The sequence below is a fragment of the Podarcis cretensis genome, assembly GCF_951804945.1.
Source record: "Podarcis cretensis genome assembly, chromosome: 4".
Taxonomy (NCBI): Eukaryota; Metazoa; Chordata; class Lepidosauria; order Squamata; family Lacertidae; genus Podarcis; species Podarcis cretensis.
This window is the reverse complement of record NC_137173.1, coordinates 79,785,512-79,807,832: the sequence shown is the minus strand read 5'-3', so window position 1 is coordinate 79,807,832 and position 22,321 is coordinate 79,785,512. Positions and strand designations below refer to the sequence as shown.

Genomic DNA, 22,321 nt, shown 5'->3' with positions numbered 1-22,321 from the left:
TTGCAATCAAAGATAACTAACCCGAAAATACTGAGCAAGTCATCGTACTAAAATGCAAGTGACAATTAGTATATATTTCTGGTGGAAATGGATTGTTTTAATGGTGAAAAAAATCCTGTTGTGTAATAAGCACCAATGGACAGGTCATTTCAACAGTTTCATCAATCGCAATAAGGTGCATTTAGAAATAGATTCAAACATGCTAAAACGATATTGCTTTTCTGCCTTAAATAAAGTTTCTGGGGCTGCAAGACTGTATCTGATGACCTGGCTATCATCCTCATTGAAATCAGTGGGATATACATTTGAATCGACACATATAGAACCATTCTTCTCCCCACCATTTGGGACACATTTAAACACTAAAGAAGAACCTGCATAAAAACTCTAGATTGGTACTGATTTCAGTGACATTTGCACCCTGCCCTTAGTACTCTGGCTAGTAAGTGCAAACTCTGTCAACTCCTACATCCATGCAATCTCAATTTATTTTAGGAGCATTTTTAAGGGTTTAGAAGGGCTATTAGGGATGCTGGGGTCTGGTGCCTAGCTATGCTTTTCAATTTAATGAAACAATAAAGAAGAGGTGGATGAGATAGCATGTACAAATAATGCTCGCATAGCTCATTTCTTTACACTCAAATAAAGAGGTGTATTAAGCTTAGTAAAAGCAGGAGAGGCTGTGCTAGTTCAGTGTTTCTCATACTTTTTGAACATGAGTCCCCCTTCTAAATGAACTCGTCTATTTTTCTCCACCACCCCCTCCAATGACCCAGCAGCAATAATCCGTTTTGTAGATGAGATGCAGGCAGAGAGAAGGAGACCCTTGCTCACGTGTCACACATAACACAGTCATGTGTGAAGAGTTGGTGCTGCATGCAAAGAGCTATGGGTTGGGGTTCCACTCCTATCACCAGCGCTAGCAGAGAAACGGGGCAGAATTTATTTGACACCCCTCTAAAACAATGTACCAGGAAGCATCATAAAAAGAAAACAGCAGGTCTTTCTGAGGAACCTTTTTCACAAGGTTGACACACGGATGATAAGGCAATGAAGGAACATCTGCTGGGGACATTCAGTCTACCCAGGTTTGGACTTGGGGGACAAGGGGACGTGCCACCTACTTCATGATTCCATCCCTCTCTGAAACCCCATGCCTTCCCTGTAAATCAGGAATGGAGAACTCTGGCTCTCCATATCTTCTTGGCTTCCATTATCCATGGCCATTGGTCATGCAAGTTGGGCCTGATGGGGCTTGGGAATCCAATAATATCCAGAAGGCCACAGGTTCCTCACTCCTTCTAAACCACCCCTCATTTGGGCAACCACAGTATAAGGACAGGATTTGTTACATATTCTAATCCTTTAAAAAAATGTTACTGAGTTGTTAACGATCCCATCACTTACCTCAATTCTCAGTGTATATATCCCACTTGAGGTCATCTAACAAGGATTAGTTATCTTTTAATACTGGTGGATTTGTGATTACAGTACTAAAGCGTTTAAAGGATTTGTTATTTTTCCAGCTTTTCAATGAATCTATATTAATAAAGAAGTAATGCTTTGTCTGTACTGGTTGCAAATATGGAACCAGATATACCAATGGTACAGATGTAACACTTGTCTTATTTTTGTGTAAACTCATACACTTGGCCATAGGAACAGCGCAGGATTAAACTCTGTGGAGGCCCCTAGGCAGCTGAAATATCGGGGGACCCCTTGTGCGCTTGCTCTGGTGGAATAACATTGAACGAAGAAAGCTTGATTGTAATTTTCTTTCAAGGTCAAATCAATATTATTTTGATCCGTTATCACGGGGCTGCTAAAAGGCGTGGGGCCCCTAGGCCTGTGCCTACTCTGCCTATTTGGTAATCCAGGACTGGATAGGAAGAGAAAAGTTTGAAGACTGTGATAATGCGTGGTTGCGATGCACTTACTGATTTCAACGTAGCCTTTAAAGGCTTTGGTTTTCATAAAAATGAGTGACAAATGTAACATTTTCTTACTTCTGCTGACAGCCTCAGCACGCTTAGAAGCAAAACCTATTACCTACTAGCAAGTAAATGCAATTAGAAGGAAGGCGGAAACTGGTCAATGTACCATACAGTACATTTAACATGCCACATACGAATGATTTTTAAGATGCAAGTATTTGCTGGCAAATCTAGAGAAAGAAAAGAAACCTTATGTGCTTATGCGTGCAGAAGTGTAGGTTTCTCTGGAGGGCATGCTTCCTTATATCAAAATGTCCAGATTCACTGAAGTCGCTGCCAAACGCTCGCTGACTTCCGTGGATTCAGGTTACCCCCTTAAGCCCTACATCTCTGTGCTTTTCAATAAGATATGTATTCCTCCAGCGCCTAAGGGTCAAATTACTCAAGCATTACATCATTGTAGCGGAAGACATGCGCCCTGAAGGGGGAAGCCTCATTGATTATAGAGCAGGAGCACTACCTCAAACAATTCTCTCTGAAGGACCCCGAAGGGCAGATATGCCACCAAATATAATCTCTGGGAAGAGGATCCATGTAGGCGGTGACATGATTATGTATGAAAAGTATATATAATAGTTAGGAAAGCCAATGAATTTTTGTATGTCAACTAAACTCCATCGGGAATGTATTCTAAATGCTGTACAGAAACAGGCAGTGGGTAGATCAGGTGGCCCTCAGGGTGATTTGCTAAATATCTGAGTCTCCTTTTTATATATATAAAAATGAAAGAATCAGGTTTCTAGGGGTTCTCGGGGGAAAAGGTAGACGGCAGATGGCCATCCTACCTGAGGGAGTGTCTCCACCTCCATCGTTCTGCCCAGACACTGAGGTCCAGCACCGAGGGCCTTCTGGCAGTTCCCTTGCTGCGAGAAGCCAAGTTACAGGGAACCAGGCAGAGGGCCTTCTCGGTAGTGGCACCTGCCCTGTGGAACGCCCTCCCACCAGATGTCAAAGAGATAAACAACTACCAGATTTTTAGAAGACATCTGAAAGCAGCCCGGTTTAGGGAAGCTTTTAATGTTTAATAGGTTATTGCATTTTAGTGTTCTGTTGGAAGCTGCCCAGAGTGGCTGGGGAAACCCAGCCAGATGGGCGGGGTAAAAATAAATTATTATTGTTATTATTGTTGTTGTTGTTATTGTTGTTGTTACATCTGTTAAAAACCTACAATGAAGGGAAGTCAATTTCTACTTCTGAGGTTGTCTATTCCACTGTCAAATAGTTGTGGCCATCAGCAAGTTCTTCCTAAAGTTTAGTTTCAATCTCCTTCCTTGTAATTATAATTCAAGCCAGGGACCCCATCAGGAAGCAGGTTCTTCTGGGAATGTATGTTTGTATAGTTAGTCCCACTGGGGTATGACAAGCCACAGGGATTGAAGAGGAGGTGTGGCCAAACTCGGGAGACCCATGGCATGCTGTGGTATGGGGCACCATTCTGCTGGGGGCACCCAAGTGCTTCAGGCTCATACTGGATTGGCTTCCCCAGCTGGCCCTGGGGCAGCCAGCTTGAGAGACTATGGATGTGAATTATATACCTGAGCACAGAATCATAGAATTGTAGTTTGGAAGAGGCCATAAGTGCCATCTAGCTCAACTCCCTGCAGTGCAGGAATCTTCTATGGGGCTCGAACCCATAGAAGAAGAAGAGTTTGGATTTGATATCCCGCTTTATCACTACCCTAAGGAGTCTCAAAGCGGCTAACAATCTCCTTTCCCTTCCTCCCCCACAAACAAACACTCTGTGAGGTGAGTGGGGCTGAGAGACTTCAGAGAAGTGTGACTAGCCCAAGGTCACCCAGCAGCTGCATGTGGAGGAGCGGAGACGCAAACCTGGTTCCCCAGATTACGAGTCCACCGCTCTTAACCACTACACCATGCTGGCTCCCACACCCATGACCCTGAGATGAAGAGCCTCATGCTCTACCAACAGAGCTGTCCCAGGCACGGAAGCACAAATGAGCCCCACATTTGCAATAATAATGATTTAATAATAGAAAGACATTCATTTTCACTGCCACAGACAGCAAAGTTGAATGTCAAAAAGAAAAAAGGGGGGACGAAGCAAAAAACTTCTCCCACTACATTTCCTGGCACAAAGTGCAAACAACATACCATACAAGATGTTAACATCAGTTAGAACACCCTTTCCTTAGGACACCAGCATCTCTAATGGAGGTGATTAACTGAGGAGAACAATAGCCTGATTGTCAAAATGCTCAATGCAGATTACGGGAAGAACGTTAGTATTTATGGATGTAATTAAATGTCACTTGCAGTGTGAGTGAGCTGATACCATGTAATGTTATATTTACTTGGCATCAAGGAATAGATTTCTGGGAATGTTTTAAAAAAACAGAAGGAAGTCAGCTGAGCACTAAACTGTAATGTAGCTGCTGTACACAAATGCAGGAAACCTATTCAAGTTTATGGGGTCATGGGACTTATTTTACAATGTTTGTCAGCATATAAAAGATGTACAGGCAGAAATCCAAGCAGGTGGCAGGGCTTCCAGTTGTTGTTGTTGTTGTTGTTGTGTGTGCTGAGGGTCATATGCACAGCATATTGAGCACAGAATGTGTGTGCAAAAGGTACTCGACTTGCAGAGGGCTTCCAAATGTTGGGTTTCACACCTCCACAAACACACTTGATCCTTAGGTGATAGTATGGCAGGTAGATACTTACAAACCAGGTGTCAATTTCCTCTCTAGCCCTAATGTATCAGCAAGATTAGAATGAGATGAAGAGCAAGCATTCCTCAGTGGCAGTGATCCCACCCCCACTACCCCAAGAACCACTTATGAAGGTTACTTCTCTGTTGTAAATGTTTCTTCTGTGGGATATTTCCTGTTTCATATTCTGGTTCCACACAACAGTCATCAGAGTAGTTGAAGTCTGGAAGCACCTTTGGAGAACAAATGCATTCCATGGAGACATTTGACGTATGTCAGCTGATATATATATGAGAGCTCTTCAGGAACTTGTAGAAAAGTCCCACCCCATGCCAGCAGCACCCGTGGTGTTGCATCAAATGAAAGCACTGGGGATGGAGAGTATCAAAGCAATGGAAATAAAAAGCAATGCCTTAAAAAAGAATCATTTAGTGATTCTTCATTGATTGATTCAAGAATCATTTAGTGATTCTTCATTCTTCATGATACCTTCCAACATTTCTTGGGATGGGTGGGTCCTGTGGGAAATTGGATACAAGTTCGTTGTTGTGTTATTTGTGGATCCAGGTGCAATGGGGAGTGTGCACAGACAACAATAATGACAAGGAGTCAGGTGTTGGATTATAATTAGGCCACAAAATTATTGATTACAGGCTTGGCATAGGCATTGGGCCTATATCTACTAATCCAACTTGCTTGCTGGTTGATATATTGTCAGTCAACAGATGGGCTTGACTGATGTTGGGGTCCCCCACATAGTGAACCGCTTCTGGTAGACTCTGAAATTCCTTTGGCTTCTGTGTGTCACTGAGTACATTCTTCAACTGACCCAAATGCTTTGTTGGTTCAGCTTGTTACTTCTACCTGGAATATATGCTGTCTCGTATGTAGCTCAGCACCTGAAGGATTCTAGGAAACAGATGGTCTCTTTCAGGGTATTGCCATCACAGGATGGCACCTGTAGGCTTGCCGGAAGGGCAAGTTGCACTTTACAGACTTTATCTTTCTTATGTCGCTCCTATTCATCTTGCTTTTTCGGTGGTTATTCAGGGGAGGCTTTTAGCCACAAGTGACACCCCTCAATGGCGTGTGCTGAGATGAGTGGAAGCCACAAGAACACTAGATAGGCATGACCAGTCTGTGCAGGGTGCAGCTTGATAAGCTGCTCAGGCATACTGTCTCTTCCCTTGCCTTGAGGAAAGAGGTGTGGCATTGTGCATGGAGAGACTGTTCTCCAAAGCGTTATCCTCTAGTAAACTCCATTGTGTACGGTGATACTATTATAGGTTCTAATTTGTGCTTAACCAACTTCAGCGGAGCAGTAAAACATTGCTTGAGGGTAAGGTGTGGTGTACAGAGAAGAGCACCGGTCGGATCCCTGTGATGAGGTGTTCTGTTAGGAGCGGGAGAGGCATCCCATAGAGACTTCCATCTTCTGCCTTGCTTGGATCAGTGACTCATATCTAACCATCAGGATTCCCATGGCGTTTTGGCAAAAGAATTTCTGAGTCACTGTGCCACCATCCCCCTTTAGGATGGTTTGCTAGAAACCGAAGTACTGTTTACCTCTCTGCATCCCCGTGGAAGCGGAAAGGCGACCCTTGGGTTTTCATGCTTTAACAGGAATTGCATTGTTTTCTGTGATTGTTTACTGCAACTGAGGGATCCAGGTCATAAAGTATAAAGGATGATTTCCTTAAGATCTGCTGAGGTCCAACTCATTTTTTTTTTATTTTTTTGCAAGAAGGGAAGAAAACTGCTGTCTTTAGCATTTCTATGCAGAATCATGCTAATTGTTTACAATGTCACCATTTGTTTCCTTTGATTTATAAACCAGTTTTAAGCGATTAATGTGAACATACCCTGAATGAGAAGGCTAGCAAAATATCTATGTTCTAACTAAGCATCTTGTTGAGAATATAAGAAGAGTGGAGCAAGTATCTGTTCCGGAGTCTGTCTTAGACCTATGTCATTCATTAGGTTAACCAGAGGTGAGGAATCAGTATCGCTTCAGATCTTGTTGGACTCCAACTCCCATCAACCCCCATTTAGGATGGTTAAGGGGTGACAAGAGTTGTAGTCCAACAATATCTGGAGAGTCAAAGATTCCTTCTCCATGATGCAAACCAATTTATCACTCCACTCTCATTCATTATGGTGTGAAATTATTGCACGTACCAGTGCAATTTTTAAAGGATCATTTTCAGTAGCTGTTAACTTCACAGCCTTCCACCAAAGGGCCTGTTCAAAATGTAAGCACTAGTTTAAATCCTTGTCGTTTTTCCTGATCAGTGATGAAAGTTAATGTTTGCAACATGGAATGCTCATAGCTTGAGGAATGATCTGTCATCGGAATAAAGTATAGCTGCTCTAGCTGATTGGTTTCTGTCCATAACTATTGGTTGGTTTTCTAATTATTTCTTGTTGGCAGTCATTTCAAATCATATCATCAAGGTCATGTCACTCTGAGGTACCTTTTCAAATGTTACTGAGGGGTGTTTCCTGAACACTAAAGTACAAAAATAATTTCACTTTATTTGTTCAAGGAAGGCCTTCAAACTGGTATCTTTGAGTTGTTATCCTCTAACCTCTTCCTTGGGAAGATGCACCACTGAATTCAGTTGGACTTACTTCTGAGTTTACATTTATAGGATTATACTGTTAGTAAAAAAATATAGAACTGACAAATGTCGGTGGACAAATATGCATATTTTCAAGTTCCACACCAAATCCAAGAGAGAGGGGGGGGGAGGAAATAATATACAGTAGTGATATACTTGACAACATCGAACTTTTCCTCATAGGTAAAAAAGTGGCTGACAGAAATTTGGTAGGTCAACCTGCAGCCGCTTGTGGAGTTCATCTTGTGGAGTGCCAGGCGCTATTTCTCAATTAAATAATAAAATATCTAGCTGGCTCTCACTTCATGACAAACAGTTGATCAGGGTGGTCAATGTGGAGAAGAGAACAAGGCAATGTTAGATGAGCAGGAAATCAGATTAGATTAAGAACTAATGTGCACTCTTTTATCCACTGCTTGACACTCTAAGCGCAAAAGACTTTGCTGTTACTTACATTGCTGATGTACCATCTGATACATAAGAAGTCCTCCCCTGCCACACTTTTTGTATGTGTTTAACAACCAAGCAAAAAACTTAATATTCACTCGCCTACTTTATCCTGACATGTAATGGCCTGCCCAGTTTCTGTCAGATATGGTGATGTTTCCTAATGATTCAAACTGTAGAAAATGTTCTCCGGGAGATGGCTGAAAATCATTGCTCTGGCTTCTAAATATTTCTGGACCATAACATTAGATGTCAAGATGCCCAGAGAATTTGGATCGGCATTCAAATTCTTTCAAGTACATTTTAAAAAATGATCAGAAAGGTTAGCGAACTCAAAGCTTGCGTGACTAAAAACATTTTCTGAACTTGAAAAAACAAATTCAGGTTTGGACCATTTTGCAGCACTGGATCCAGAGCATAATCATATCAATGGAGAGATTTCAACTTATTCCTGTAATCAATCATTGCATTAAGTTAGGAGTGCTGTGCCTGTCATTGTACAGATGTTGGACTCGATTCCCATCAGCCCCAGTCAGCATGACCAATGGTCAAGGATGCTGGGAGTTGATGGCTGGGTTAAAGGATGGTTGATCAGTGTAGTAGACGAGGGTCAAGTATAAGGGACTCATACTATGCAGCACCAAGTCAAGGCACCAGATCAGCAATATCTACAACTGCCTGGTGTAGTGTCCTACAATGCTATTGCATTGGGTTGTGTGAAAGTGTATGAAGGAAGCAAGATTTATTTGGTCAACAATCTAAAAGCATTCTGATGTAATTCCATGCAACCAGAATACAGTAGTTGTGTAATGTTACAGTGGACATACAAAATAGAACTGTCTCATTTGCCAAATGTCAGATGGTCGTCCACAAAGTAAGTCACTCTAAAATCCCATTTAAATCAATGGGTTTTAGCACGGACTTTTTTCTGTGCTGTCTTGTGACCATTATACATAGATTCAAGAGCTTAGCATCATAGATATTTTATGTCCTTCATTTGCTTACTGTTGCCAGTTTTAAATGTCAACATCTTTCCTAAACCTGTCCAGTCTATTTATTTTGTTTCCTAGAATTGCCATTCCGTATTGTTGAAAGGAAAAATTGTGTAAGATACTGTTTTAAAAACAATTGGGTTTAAATGAAAGTGTATGTTTGCTGGGTTGAATCCAGACTGACACTGTTATGTTTAGTTAAATGGGTCTGTTCCAAGCATGACTAAATCTGGGTCAAACCCCTTGAGAAGTCACTCAGATGACTTCAGAACATGATGTAGCATACAGAGGTTCCCCTCTAATAGAAGGAGTCCTATCGGAAAAAGCCCCCTTCTGTCAGATTAACCTCTTTCCACCAGAGGAAGGAAATCATTGGAAACCATCTAATCCAGAAGAGATGTGTGTTCATTTGTGCTGTTTGTTTTCTGGATGCAAAATTAAGAAGTTGGGTTGAGAAGAGAGTTGATGTGTGAAATTTCTTAGAGCTATCAAATCCCTGCTTTGTGTTCCATGCTTTGTGTTGTCTGCCTGAATTAAGCAGTGTCTGGCCATTCCATCCTTACATATAGCTGCCAAAATCTGTCATTGTGTTCATGAGAAATCACTGGAAAGTGGCTTGTATATCTGGAGCGCAGTGATGCAGTCCTCTAAACTGGTCCTGGTATGTGATTTCATAAGCAAATCTTCCCTCGGCATGTTCCTAGGGCTGCTATGTGGGGTATTGCAGAAAAGCAAATGTATACATTCCCGTATATAAAATGAAATGAAATGAGATAGCATGATGGTTTAGATGGTTAAGCATCGCTCTCGGTCCTACAGCATCCGTAATTGTAGGCTGAATGGGTAATATCTGCAGCCAAACCTGCTAGATTTCCTTGTAGAACATCTCTCTTCTTTCCTCTGCTTTTCTGTGACATTTATTTTCCTCTATCTACCCATCTTTACCCCCAAACCCCTTTTGGGCTCATGACGAGCTGCATTAAGGATTTGCTTCATCTTTTCCTTCCTCCGCTTCTCCCACCCCCCATGTTCCCCCCACACCTTTTCCTAACCTGAAAGCATTATCCATTCCTTGTGCATTTATCTTAGCTTATGTGGTCGCCGTGAGATGAAGAACCTCAAGCAGTCAGTCTGCGGTTGATTTGAAAACAGGCGAGTCTCAACAATGAGCTTAAAGAAAGGTGTCAGGTATAAATCAATTCTTCAAACAACCAGGGTGCATTCCAAACTTCAGAGACACCTCTTTGTGCAAAGCGATTTCTCTCTCCCCCCCCCCACCCGCTCTCCTTTTCTTTTCCCTCTGCCTGGAAGAGGATGAAAGTGGAGGAGTGGGGGCATTCATTTAGTCTAATAACGAGGGTGAAGCTCACAGGCATAATAATTTGGCAGCTGCTTTGCTTCCTGTAACAGTTAAACTTCTATATTGGTTTCTTTTTTTTCTTTTTTTAAGCTGGGGGCTTCTCAAAAGCAAGTGTGTGTGCTTTTTGTTGTTGTTGTTGTTAAACTGCTGGTGGTTCACCTTATGCAGGAGCCTTGCAATTAATCTTGTTTGTATTTAAAAAGACAGGTTCCCTCTATAAGCTTTCCTGACCTATAATTAATGAAGATCAAAACTATTACTAAGATGTTTAAGGAGGTAGGGTAGACATGGACAGTTCTGTAACAAGCACAGGAAGACTCTGTTCTTCACTCATATTTTTTTTCACTCTGGTTTTTTTTTTAAAGCGTTTCATATTCTTCTTTATATTGTTATCTTTGATTAAAGGGATGTGCAAATGATTATGATGGATAAACATTTGGAAGCGCCTAAAGCGCTAGTTCACACACTGCTTCTTTGTTGCAAGCTCTGATCTCTTATGTGGGGTCTAGGTGCCAGTTTGGTGCTATTATCATCCCTGCTCAATTACTCACTGCTGTCAATTTACAATGGAGACAGATCCATGTTTATTTGAAAATGCCTCAACACGTATTTGTACTATGGGTGCATATTACCGAGTACATATTAAACTCACAGGCAACTCCCGTTTTATATGCGACCTATATGTGCCCACAGGGCCAAATCTGGAAGTGACCCAGAAACGTCATAAAAGATGTCACTAAAAGGGTGGAAAAAGGGCAGAGCGGGGCGTCTCAATTGCACATGGTTTCACATAAGCGCGCAATGACCCAGAACACAATCCCCGCGCAAACCAGGGGTTGCCTGTACTGAATTAAGTGTTATCCTGCAATCTGAATATAGATTTTACATTCGAAAGATCACAACATATGGATATTTACCACCCATTAGCAGACTGCAAGAAGATCAAACCTATCCATTCTGAAGGAAATCAGCCCTGAGTGCTCACTGGAAGGACAGATCCTGAAGGTGAGGCTCCAATACTTTGGCCACCTCATGAGAAGAGAAGACTCCCTGGAAAAGACCCTGATGTTGGGAAAGATGGAAGGCACAAGGAGAAGGGGACGACAGAGGACGAGATGGTTGGACAGTGTTCTTGAAGCTACCAGCATGAGTTTGACCAAACTGCGGGGGGCAGTGGAAGACAGAAGTGCCTGGCGTGCTCTGGTCCTTGGGGTCATGAAGAGTCAGACATGTCTAAACGACTAAACAACAACAAAGCAGACAGCCATAGCTCTTTCCACGCTTTATTTGTGTGTAGAGCACCCAGTTTAAAGTGGGGTATACTTCTTCCACTGCCCCCAACACCTTGTTGCCATACTAGCTCTGCTCCTTGATGGTCCAGCACTGAGTGTGATTGTGTCTGCAAGGCAAGCTCAACCCACAAACAGATGCTTACTCAGAGATACCCCATGCAACTAGGAAGCTGCCCTATTTTGTGTTCTGATCACGTACAGCCCCTAAATGTGAGAGGATACTAATGCATGGGGCTTCTTTTGCAGACAACCGCACTCAAATTGTGATAATCAGAGTATGGCACTGATCTTCCACTCTGGCTTGAAACTGTGAATGTCCTACACATGGCCAACACTTATATAAGACTCATCTTGCAATAGGAACCATCAAACTAGGGTAAACTAGGGCCTGGGGCCTCTGCTTGGATTTTCAGAAATTGAAGGAAGTGGGCAGCTGCTATTCGTCTTTCCACAGAAGTGCATCAGTCTCATAGTTCCGGCTTTCATGTATTGTGGATCCTCAGAGGGTCCTGACCCCCAGTCTGAAACACAAGGCTTTGAATCAAGGATGGGGAACTTGCGGCCTTCCTGATGTTCTTGGACTTCCAACTCCCAACAGGAATGATGTGAATTGTTGTCCAACTCCATTTGTCTGCTTGAGATGCAGCAGCATATGGTGTTCCTCAAGTCAAAGGCACACAGTCCGAAAGATTGATCAAGTTATTTTGGCACCAGAGGCAGAAAATCCCACAGTACCAACAATAATAATTTGCTACCCTTCACGCCACCCTAAATCAGCCTCCTGAGGCTGCCTCTTCACTCTGCCTAATGGCAGGGCCGGCACTGGTCTTGAGGGCTACAGGTTCTCCATCCCTCTTTTTAAAAAAAAAACAAGAGGCCTTCTCTAAAGAGAAGCAGGCCTATGCCTGCTTCATTGCTATGGAAATGAAACACCTATTTTACAACAGCAGTTTAAAAGGTTAGCATCTGTAAGGTGGTGCCGTAACAGATTGGCTTAAGTGGGAACTGAGATCACCCAACATCTTATAAGGCTGAAGCCATAAACAGGTTTATTTCAGGCAAATGTATGCATGGGCCAAAACTTCAAAAGGAAATGCAGAGCAGTTTCATGATTTTACATGTAAATAAATAAATAAGTCCCAAATTGCCTTTGCCACTGGGAATTTGGTAGAGCGGGTTACCTTTTCCCTGCGCTGCTTCAAGGAGTTATTGAATTGGCATCATCAACAGGATATTTGATTATAAAGTAACAATTCAGGAACCTACAAACCCCAAACTGCCTCCCAGCTGTACAATCTTCTGCCGGTTGTGTCAGCCCTTGCCTCCATTTTTTATTTTGTGTCACCGCAAGAGCATTGGTAACTTTAAAAGAAATCCAAAAGTGGATGTGAAATGAATGAATGAATGAATGAATGATCCATGGTGACTTTGATTGATGATGTGTGTCAGTTCAAAGAACGGCAGGAAGAGATTGATTTTTCTGTGAATCAGCGGAGCAAGATATAGGGCCAGCTGCTTCTCAAGCTCAGAACACATAAAAGGTTTTATAATGGGCTGGGTTCAGAGTATGTTATTCTTTTTCTGCTTCATAGGGGAGGGAGAAGGGGGGAAATGGTTCCCTTGATCCTTTAGACTTTGAACCTACAATATAATTCACAAAAAATAGCTTGCTCCAAAGGCATCCACAGACATCAGTGAGACTACTCTGGTGTAAATGATTTATGGGTTAGAACCATATGGCCTGATCCTACGAAGTTGCTTCCGTTTTATCATTTCAGAGATTGGCTTCTTTTGCCTGGATAAAGAACCGTCCTATATAACTACAAAGGGGCACAGGTCACATGCTGCTCTCCAATTGCTAAGCAACCCTCCCCCCCCCCAACTGCCCCATGGTAAATAATAATTTTATATTTGAAAAAAGGGGGGGGAGAGAAAATCTACAGTTTTGCTTTCACTCAGGCTATAGGACACCCAGTGTTGTTTCTGTCTTTTAAAAACTACATTTATATTCTCTCTCCTTCCCGGGAGCTTAGACACCACCACCCAGCACTATCAGTGACAAGGAACAACAACAACAACATTTATACCCTGCATCTTGGAGGAATATCATTCACTAAATGAACAACTTACCCTTACAGACCATTGTCCTTGTCAATATTTTTGCTGTTGTTGTTAAAATCAGCAAGAGTTTTAGTTTCATAAGGGAAAATAACTTTAATTCCACAAAGCTTTCCACAGACCCTCCAAGTGTCCCTGTTTTCCAAGGACAGTCCTGGATTTACAGAAGTCGTCCTGGGACTCAACTACACAGCTGAAAATAAAATGTTTTAATTGCAATAAAGTGGTACCTTGGCTTAAGTACTTAATTCATTCTGGAGGTCCGTTCTTAACCTGAAACTGTTCTTAACCTGAAGCACCACTTTAGCTAATGGGGCCACCTGCTGCCGCCGCACTGCCAGAGCATGATATCTGTTCTCATCCTGAAGCAAAGTTCTTAACCCGAGGTACTATTTCTGGGTTAGCGGAGTCTGTAACCTGAAGCGTATGTAACCCAAGGTACCACTGTATAGAATGCAACACTAGCCTTCTGGAAAACTCAATGTATTTTTAAAAAATGCTTTAAAAAAAAAAAAAGCATTTTCAGAACGGTTTTTATGTGTGTGTAGATTCCACCCTGGTTTCTTATTTGATCCCGGAATGTCCCGCTTTTCCTTAGGATGTCCCTGTTTTTGTTGGAGAATTGTTGGAGGGTATGCTATTGACGCTTACTGGAGGTGAACACATAATACCTGCAAAACAAGGTATTTATTCTTAAAAGAAAAAGAAAGAAGGAACCCATCCATCTTTTCCTCATTCCACTCAACTGTATGTGTTTCTGTTGCCATGAAGTTATTTTAAAATGATTACATTCTAAAAAATAGAAGCCCAACAGACAACGAACATCTCTTTACCAACCCACTTTTCAAATGCTATGAGTTACTTTGCCTTATTTTTCTTCTAGAAAATATTCACAGCAGGGATGCCTGGGAACCGATTGCCTCATTTTTGGCACAAAGAAAAGAAAGGAAAACAGACACACAGTGTGATTGATGCCGGCTTACAAGACAATGCTAATTTAAAATGTTAATGCCATGTGGCATTAAGGCTGTTTGCAAGTTCGGTTTCTAAAGCAGTGCCAGAAATCCATCCAAAGACAAAGCACCAGTTGCTAGGGAAAACTATATTCCAGGTGAATTCAGATCAGCCAATTAACACAGTCTGCATACAATGATTTTGAAAGCAGAGATTTGGACATTACCTAGTTGAAAGGGACGCGGGTGGCGATGTGGGTTAAACCACAGAGGCTAGGACTTGCCGATCAGAAGGTCAGCAGTTCAAATTCCCGCAACGGAATTTGCTCAGTCCCTGCTCCTGCCAACCTAGCAGTTCGAAAGCACTTCAAAGTGCAAGTAGATAAATAGGTAGCGCTCCAGCGGGAAGGTAAACGGCGTTTCCGTGCACTACTCTGGTCCAGAAGCGGCTTAGTCATGCTGGCCACATGACCCAGAAGCTGTATGCCGGCTCCCTCGGCCAGTAAAGCGAGATGAGCGCCGCAACCCCAGAGTTGGCCACGATTGGACCTAATGGTCAGGGGTCCCTTTACCTTTACCTGTGTGTGTGTGTGTTAACAAGTACTCAGAAGTGCATGCTTCCAACAAAACATTTGTGTCACTACTGTATTTATTCAAGAGCATTTCTAAGCTGCTTAGTGTTTTAGAAATGGCTATGTGGTGTGCACTCTGAGAGGTGGGGTGTGAGGAGGGAGGGTTCGCATCTTGCAAGAGCCACTTGGAGACTTGTGGTAACCTTTGCATGCAAAGAGCCATTTCACTCTCCGTGCGCTGCTCTGGTTCGCCAGAAGCAGCTTAGTCATGCTGGCCACATGACCCGGAAGCTGTACGCCGGTTCCCTCGGCCAGTAAAGCGAGATGAGCACCGCAACCCCAGAGTCGGTCACGACTGGACCTAATGTTCAGGGCTCCCTTACTTGCATGAGCACCAGCTCCTAGGGGCTAAGGCAGTTTCGGGGACTCTAAAGTGCTTTTTACGAGGGGGGAGCGGGCCCCCTCGATGTTCAGTGGGCATTTGGCTCCGCCTCTGTCTCCTCACAATGTTGCACATGCAACATCAGGACGTCATGTGACATCACATGTGTTGCGTCGAGCCTTCTCAGTCATCTTGAGAAGATGGCGCCTCTACCTATTTGTAATGGACGTGCACAATAAAAGTGTGCCAGCTCATCTGACTCTGATTAGAACTCTGCTTGTTCAGGGCAAAGGTCCCTCTTGTCCATCATCTTTCTCTTGCAGTGGCCAGCCAGATGCCTGTGGGAAGCCCACAAGGATGACCTAAGTTCAACACTGCTCTTTCCACTGTGTCTCCCAGCATCTGACATTCAGAGACATGCTGTCTTGGATAAAGCATTGGTAGCTAGTAGACTTTGATTTCCTTGCCCTCCATGAATTTGCCCAATCATCTCTTAAAGTCATGTAAGCTAGCACCCAATCTGTTGAAGTGAATTCTATAGTTTATGTTTTGTGCGAAGAAATACTTTCTTTTTATCTGTCCCGAATCTTCCAACATTCGGCTTATGGAATGTCCTTGATGTGTAACATTACAAGAGGGAGAAAGACTTTTCTCTATCCACTTTTTACATGCCATGTCTAATTTTATACATCTCCATAACGTGTCCTCCGACTCACCTTTTCTCTAAACTAAAAAGCTTCTATCTAGAATTGGCAAAGGCAATACCAATTTATGTTGGGTGAGGTTGTGGACTAACTGGAACATTGCTCCATATGTGGTGGGACTATTATTATCTTATCCCTGTGGCTGTGATCTCCCGGGTGACACAGATGCCATTAGGTAGTTGAATGCGCATGCGTACTTTGTCCATTTCCCTCCCTCCCACCTACCCCTCTGTGCAGCCCCGGGCACTGGCAACCACGCTACGCTACTGCCCGTGAACATACAATGTTTTTACTGAGTCAGGCCATTGGTCAACCTAGCTCAGTATTACAGTCTCTGTTTTTATTTGCATTGGCTCTTCAAGGCCTCAGGTAGAGAGTGTTTCCTTTCTTTGAAAACTTGAACCCATAAGCAATAAATATTTTGTGGCAATCTGGAAGTTCAGTCAGGTGCTTCAAACTTCATGATGGTTGATGTGCCATACCTCAAATAACTACACCGTATTGAGTTTATAATTTTCATAGGAAAGGGAGTGATAAACTCACTCTTAGTGGCTTAAAGCAGTGCATAAAAAGTGCTATTTCAAGCCAGAATGATCTCTCAGGAATGAGCAACTAGTGATCAGTGAACTTGAGTGCACATTTTATGGATAAATAACTGTGTGTATACAGAGGCCCTTCTTTCTGAGTAATCAAGACACTGGATTATTTTTCAGTTCTGAAAAGTGAAATATTTGCAAGTTTGTCTAGAACTATAGTATTTTTTAATTATTATTTTTTTGCAAACAAAAGAATTACCTCACTTAGAGAATCAACTTTAGTTAATATTTGCTTCCTCATAGATTAGAATTTGTGTACTTCTGCTTTGTTCCATATCAAATCTGGTGAAGGCAACTTGAGGCATGCCCACAATTGGGGCATGCCAGAGGCTCTGTGTTTTGCCATTCTGTCAGGCTTTCGGGATCTATATACAAATTATCACCAGAGAATGGATGTTGGCACATCTGTTATCCTGGCCAAAACTGACACTTTTTTGCTGTTAAGGGGAGGGACAGATGTGATAGTCTGTGCCAGAACCCAAGTGATAAAAGCTCCTGTTCTATGTTTCCTGAGCTATTCATAAATCATCTGATTTCAATGAGGACATGTAAATGGGAAACATGTGGTTAGTAGATCCTACAAGGGCCAGACATTTTAAATCTTTCAGAACAGGAGAGGGAAAAGGCCCCCGCCCCCACAAGACAAAGAATAGTAGAAGAATATCTAGGAACCAGGCAGTAATAAAGCTCCGCTCAGCTGTTCCCCTTGTTTTTCCCCATGGATGGAGGCATACGATAAGACACGATAAGAGTGCAGAGAACAGCATATTAAACTCTCTCTCTCATTCATTTGCTCCAAGCCACACAAATCAATGGGCTTCAGATTGTCCAAATGATATTGAATTGTAAATAGGAGCTTTGATAGAGGTGGTCTGTCGCTTGAGCTGCTCATCTCTCAGCAACCTGCATAACTAGTCCCATTCAGCCGAATGGAACCTACTCTCAGAGGGAAGCCTTGTTCTTGCCCTCTGCTGTACATGGTAAAGGCCCTTGGCTGTGCACAATGATATATATATATATATATATATATATATATTTAAATGGAACCTGCTCCTGAGTAAATGCTTGTAGAACTGCAGCCCATAAAGACAAAACCATACCTGTAGCATATTTTCATTGTGCTTAGTTAGGGTATGTGCTCTGGGGGAGAAACGAGCAATTGTTTCAGGATTTTTCCAAGATACTGTTACATTAAGCTAATTATAGGTCTCGCAGACTCAAAGAGTACCTATGCTAACATATCACGACTGTATACTGTGTGTGTGTGTGTGTGTGTGTGTGTGTGTGTGTGTTTTCTTTGGGATATTGTTCCCAAAGGCTACAACCCTCAATAAACTAAGTTGGCAAAAATTCTATACCAGAATAAATTTCTCATCCAGAGTCTTTGCTCAGGCCTCATCATCAATTGTATTGCCTGCAGCATGTACCGTATAATTCCTCTGTTGGCAAGGTGCAGGATAAATAATGGAAATAATATACATATATACAGAACGAGTCTTGAACTGGAGGAAGGATTGCGTAAGAAATAAGCCGCGACCGTTGAAAATGTGTGCCCTATGGCAGAAAACCTCAGGTCCTAGGCCTGAATGTGGTCCTTCAGTCCTTGCTGTGTGGCCCTCAGAATTCTCCCCAGGCCACATCCCTCACTGGGCTGCTTCACACCCCAAACGGTTTTTAGAAATTGTCCCTGAACTCCAATAATGACTTTTGCTTGCCTGGATAAAAGATAGAGAGAGGTGTGTGAGCGTATGTAAAAACTTCCCTACTGTACAAGGGTAACATGCCTTCCCATTCTCTGGGTGCCACACCCTGTTGGACCCCATCAATTTCAGCCAGCTTCCTGGCATCTCCAAGCTCCTGCTGCCTCCTTCTACACTCAAGCACGTTTCCGAGAGAACTAGAGATGCCCAAACCTTTGTGTGTCCTCGCCACACAGTTTGAGTAATTTGTATTTGTGTGTGTGTGTGTGTGTTAACAAATACTCAGAAGTGCATGCTTCCAGTAAAACATTTGTAGAAATGGCTACGTGGTGTGCTCTCTGAAAGGTGGGGTGTGAAGAGGGAGGGTTCGCATCTTGCAAGAGCCGCTTGGAGACTTGTGGTACACCTTTGCATGCAAAGAGCCATTTCACTCTCCTGTGGGGTTCCTGCCATTGTCAGGGGTCGGCGTGGTGGTGGGGGTGAGCTTTTGCCTTCACTGGAATGTTGTTCCCAAAGTGAACAGCAACCATTCCATTACTTGGGAGAAAGGGAAGTTTTCAGCTAAGTTTTACTCAGAGAAGACCTACTGAAATAATGAGCATGTCTAAGGCTGCGTACACACTAAGCACTTCAGGCAGCAATGGGGAATCTGTGGCCCTCCATAAATTGTTAGACTCTACCTCCTCTCAGTCCCTGAGGCATATCTGACCTGTGGGCCCATTTGAGGCAAGAACACCTCCTTCATCGAGCCACATTCCCTTACTTGAACTGGGACCAGTGGTGGACGTCCATTTTGGGGCCCCAAACTGTCATGAGGGGTCCTTCACAACCAGCAACGAGGTCTGTGTAACCACTGTTATCTTTGTCAATGGGGTTGTTCCACGACAGATCACTGGACCTTTGCAACACCTGTGCTACATTCTTAAAATATACACAACAAAAAATGAATCAATTAGAGTTGTGTGACACAAATTGGATCTACAAGACCCGATTTTTTAAAGCAATGTGGACCAAAATTGCTTCTGGGGGCCCTCTGGGATTAGGGACCCTGAAGCTTAAGCTTCATGTGTTTCATAATAGTTCCGTCCCTGACTGGGACTTGCATCCTGTTTTGGCTGCCATGTTCCAGTCCCCTCCCTAAGGAAAGAAGAAGAAGAAGAAGATTTTGGATTTGATATCCCACTTTATCACTACTCGAAGGAGTCTCAAAGCGGCTAACATTCTCCTTTCCCTTCCTCCCCCACAACAAACACTCTGTGAGGTGAGTGGGGCTGAGAGACTTCAGAGAAGTGTGATTGGCCCAAGGTCACCCAGCAGCTGCATGTGGAGGAGCGGGGAATCGAACCCGGTTCCCCAGATTATGAGTCTATCACTCTTAACCACTACACTACACTGGTGTACACCTCCCTTGTTCTCATGTAATGGCAATGGCAACCACTTGAGAGGTGCCAGAACTGAGTTCCGGCGAGTTTTGGCTGAAAAAGAAAAGTATTGGTTTTCTCCCTTGTTCTTTGTGTGGGCTCCTTTGGGAGGAAGGACAACATATAATAAATTCAATACAGCAAGGAAAGAAGGGCCTCACCTTGTGGAAGGGGGAGGGGTGGCAGGTGGTTCCCATTAACACAGGAGAGGCCCTCTCCTTGGCAGCAAATGGCGCACAAAGAGTCTCTCCCCATTGGGGATTGTGGGGCCTGTCCATATGCACCACGACCCCTGGCAAGCATTGACAACATTTGCAGCCAACGAGAGGCCCTTTGGGGTAAGTTCCAGGTTGATGCGACTCCTCCGCCAAGTGCTATTGCCTTCTCCAGCCAGGCATCAGGAAAGGGACAACCAAATTGGAAGGCCAGGCTCACACTGAATTCTATAAAAACCTGTTTAATTTCAACTGAGGGCAATCAGGAGGCGTCAGCAGCATCCCCAGTCCCTGAAGGCATGGCTCTACTCCATATCCATGGTGTGATTCCTGAAGGATGTGGAAACGGGATAGTTTCATGCACCTATTGCTTTCCAGCCTTCACATCCTTCAGGATTTATGGATACTGACCTCTACTTCAAACCATGGACTGGGCATGGAAAGTGCTAGCAATTTGTTTTTAATGGCTCATGAGGCACAGATTAAATGCATTTTTCTCAACGAGGCTATATACGTTGCTGTTGTTGGAATCATTCTCGCCGAGGGGCGTATAATGCACTTATCTTGCAAATTGTTATAATGGGGCCATTTTATAGTTGTTAACTCAAGGCACACAATGTTTTTGATTAAACGAATCGTGTCTATTGAAAGCCGTATCCCTGCTCTAGATGTGAGCATCTGCATGAAGCCACCGTCAGTAAGCAGCTGCCTCGGCTCTTTAAAAGCACCTTAATATTTTCGATTTGCATTTTGCCAGTTACAACTAGGCAACAAGTTCTGTTTGGTTGCTAGAAATGTGCAAAGAAAATCACCTAACAGTTTTGCGAAAGTTTTGCACGTTTAAACACAGAAATGCAAACCGTTTCCTATATTTTGGAGGCTGAGGACCATTGCTTACGTAGCTAAAATGCTACACACTTCTGTGTGTCTTACTTTTGTTTTCTTAAAGCTCAAAAGCCTCAGGGCCTGTTGTGCCACAGTAGTGTTTCTAGAGAGCCAGTGTGGTGTCATGGTCAAGAGCGGTAGATTCGTAATCTGGTGAACCGGGTTCGCTTCCCTGCTCCTCCAGATGCAGCTGCTGGGTGACCTTGGGCTAGGCACACTTCTCTGAAGTCTCTCAGCCCCACTCAACTCACAGAGTGTTTGTTGTGGGGGAGGAAGAGAAAGGAGAATGTTAGCTGCTTTGAGACTCCTTCGGGTAGTGATAAAGCGGGATATCAAATCCAAACTCTTCTTCTAAATCATATATCAGACACACTGAAGCATGTTGGAAAGAAGTGTGCATGTATCAAGTACTCCGTGCTCCTTGGTATGGAGAGGTCCCACTCAGCCCTAATTCCTCCAAGACAGGGAGCAAGGACTTCTTCAAAGGACTTCTTCTGTTTGGAAGCATCACAATGATCTAAAATCCACTGTCCCTTGACTCCTAAGTGATTAAAGCAAAGGGGAGGGGAGGATATCAGCAATTCCTATATTAACTGATCTATCTGGCAGCTGCAAGGCAGCTGCCTGTTCTTTGTTCTGGGAGTTGTTTGAGATACTATATATGTATCTTTCTGCATGTTACCTTTCCAATTTTATTCTGGTGGATGGATGGGTGGGGGGAACTTTGCCTCAGGTATCAAAACTCTGGGAAGCGTTGCTGTAAAGGTAGACCCATGAGTCATGGGAGATGGCCATTGGCACTACCTGGAGTTTTTTGACTGGGTAATATGAGGCTGGTTTTCTTATGCATGCCCATCATGATTGCTTAAGCTTACGTTTGCTCGACACTTGATGGCTCCTGGCAGAATGCTTGAACTGGATCCAGTGGAAAACATTGCAGCTGAGCTGATTTAAAAGTCCTGCCCATGGCTGTGTTGTGGCAGATTTTTCTCTCATTTAAACCACCACCAAGATACATATGCATGAGAGAACCAACCAACCTGGGTCTATCATTATTTCTTCAAACTCAAGAAGATTGAAAATAAATGAATGCCAAAAACGCCTCACTGTTTACATAGCAAGAAAGTGACCTAATTAAATGGTTTAGCACAAATAATATTTAGTGATAGAGCTTCAGTAGTCCTAAGCAATTTTGAGGGGGCCTCCATTGGCATCAACCTGTTTGTACCTTAAGCTGTAGCTTGAAGGCTCTGCCGGAGTGCTCACCTGCAATGGCTATTCGGCCAACAGGCACCCAAAGCAGGGTCATTTTGACACTTAACTTCACGGTTGTGGAATTTTAATTCTGCGTGAGCTCAGGCAGGCTCCAGCTTCAATATTTTTAAGAGAGTCTAAATGAC

General features: G+C 43.2%; 1 protein-coding gene across 3 annotated transcripts in view; it reads left to right on the top strand.

The window, feature by feature from the left end:
• EDAR (ectodysplasin A receptor) overlaps positions 1-22,321 on the top strand; it is a 78,973-nt gene that overhangs the window by 18,909 nt on the left and 37,743 nt on the right. The window lies entirely within an intron of this gene.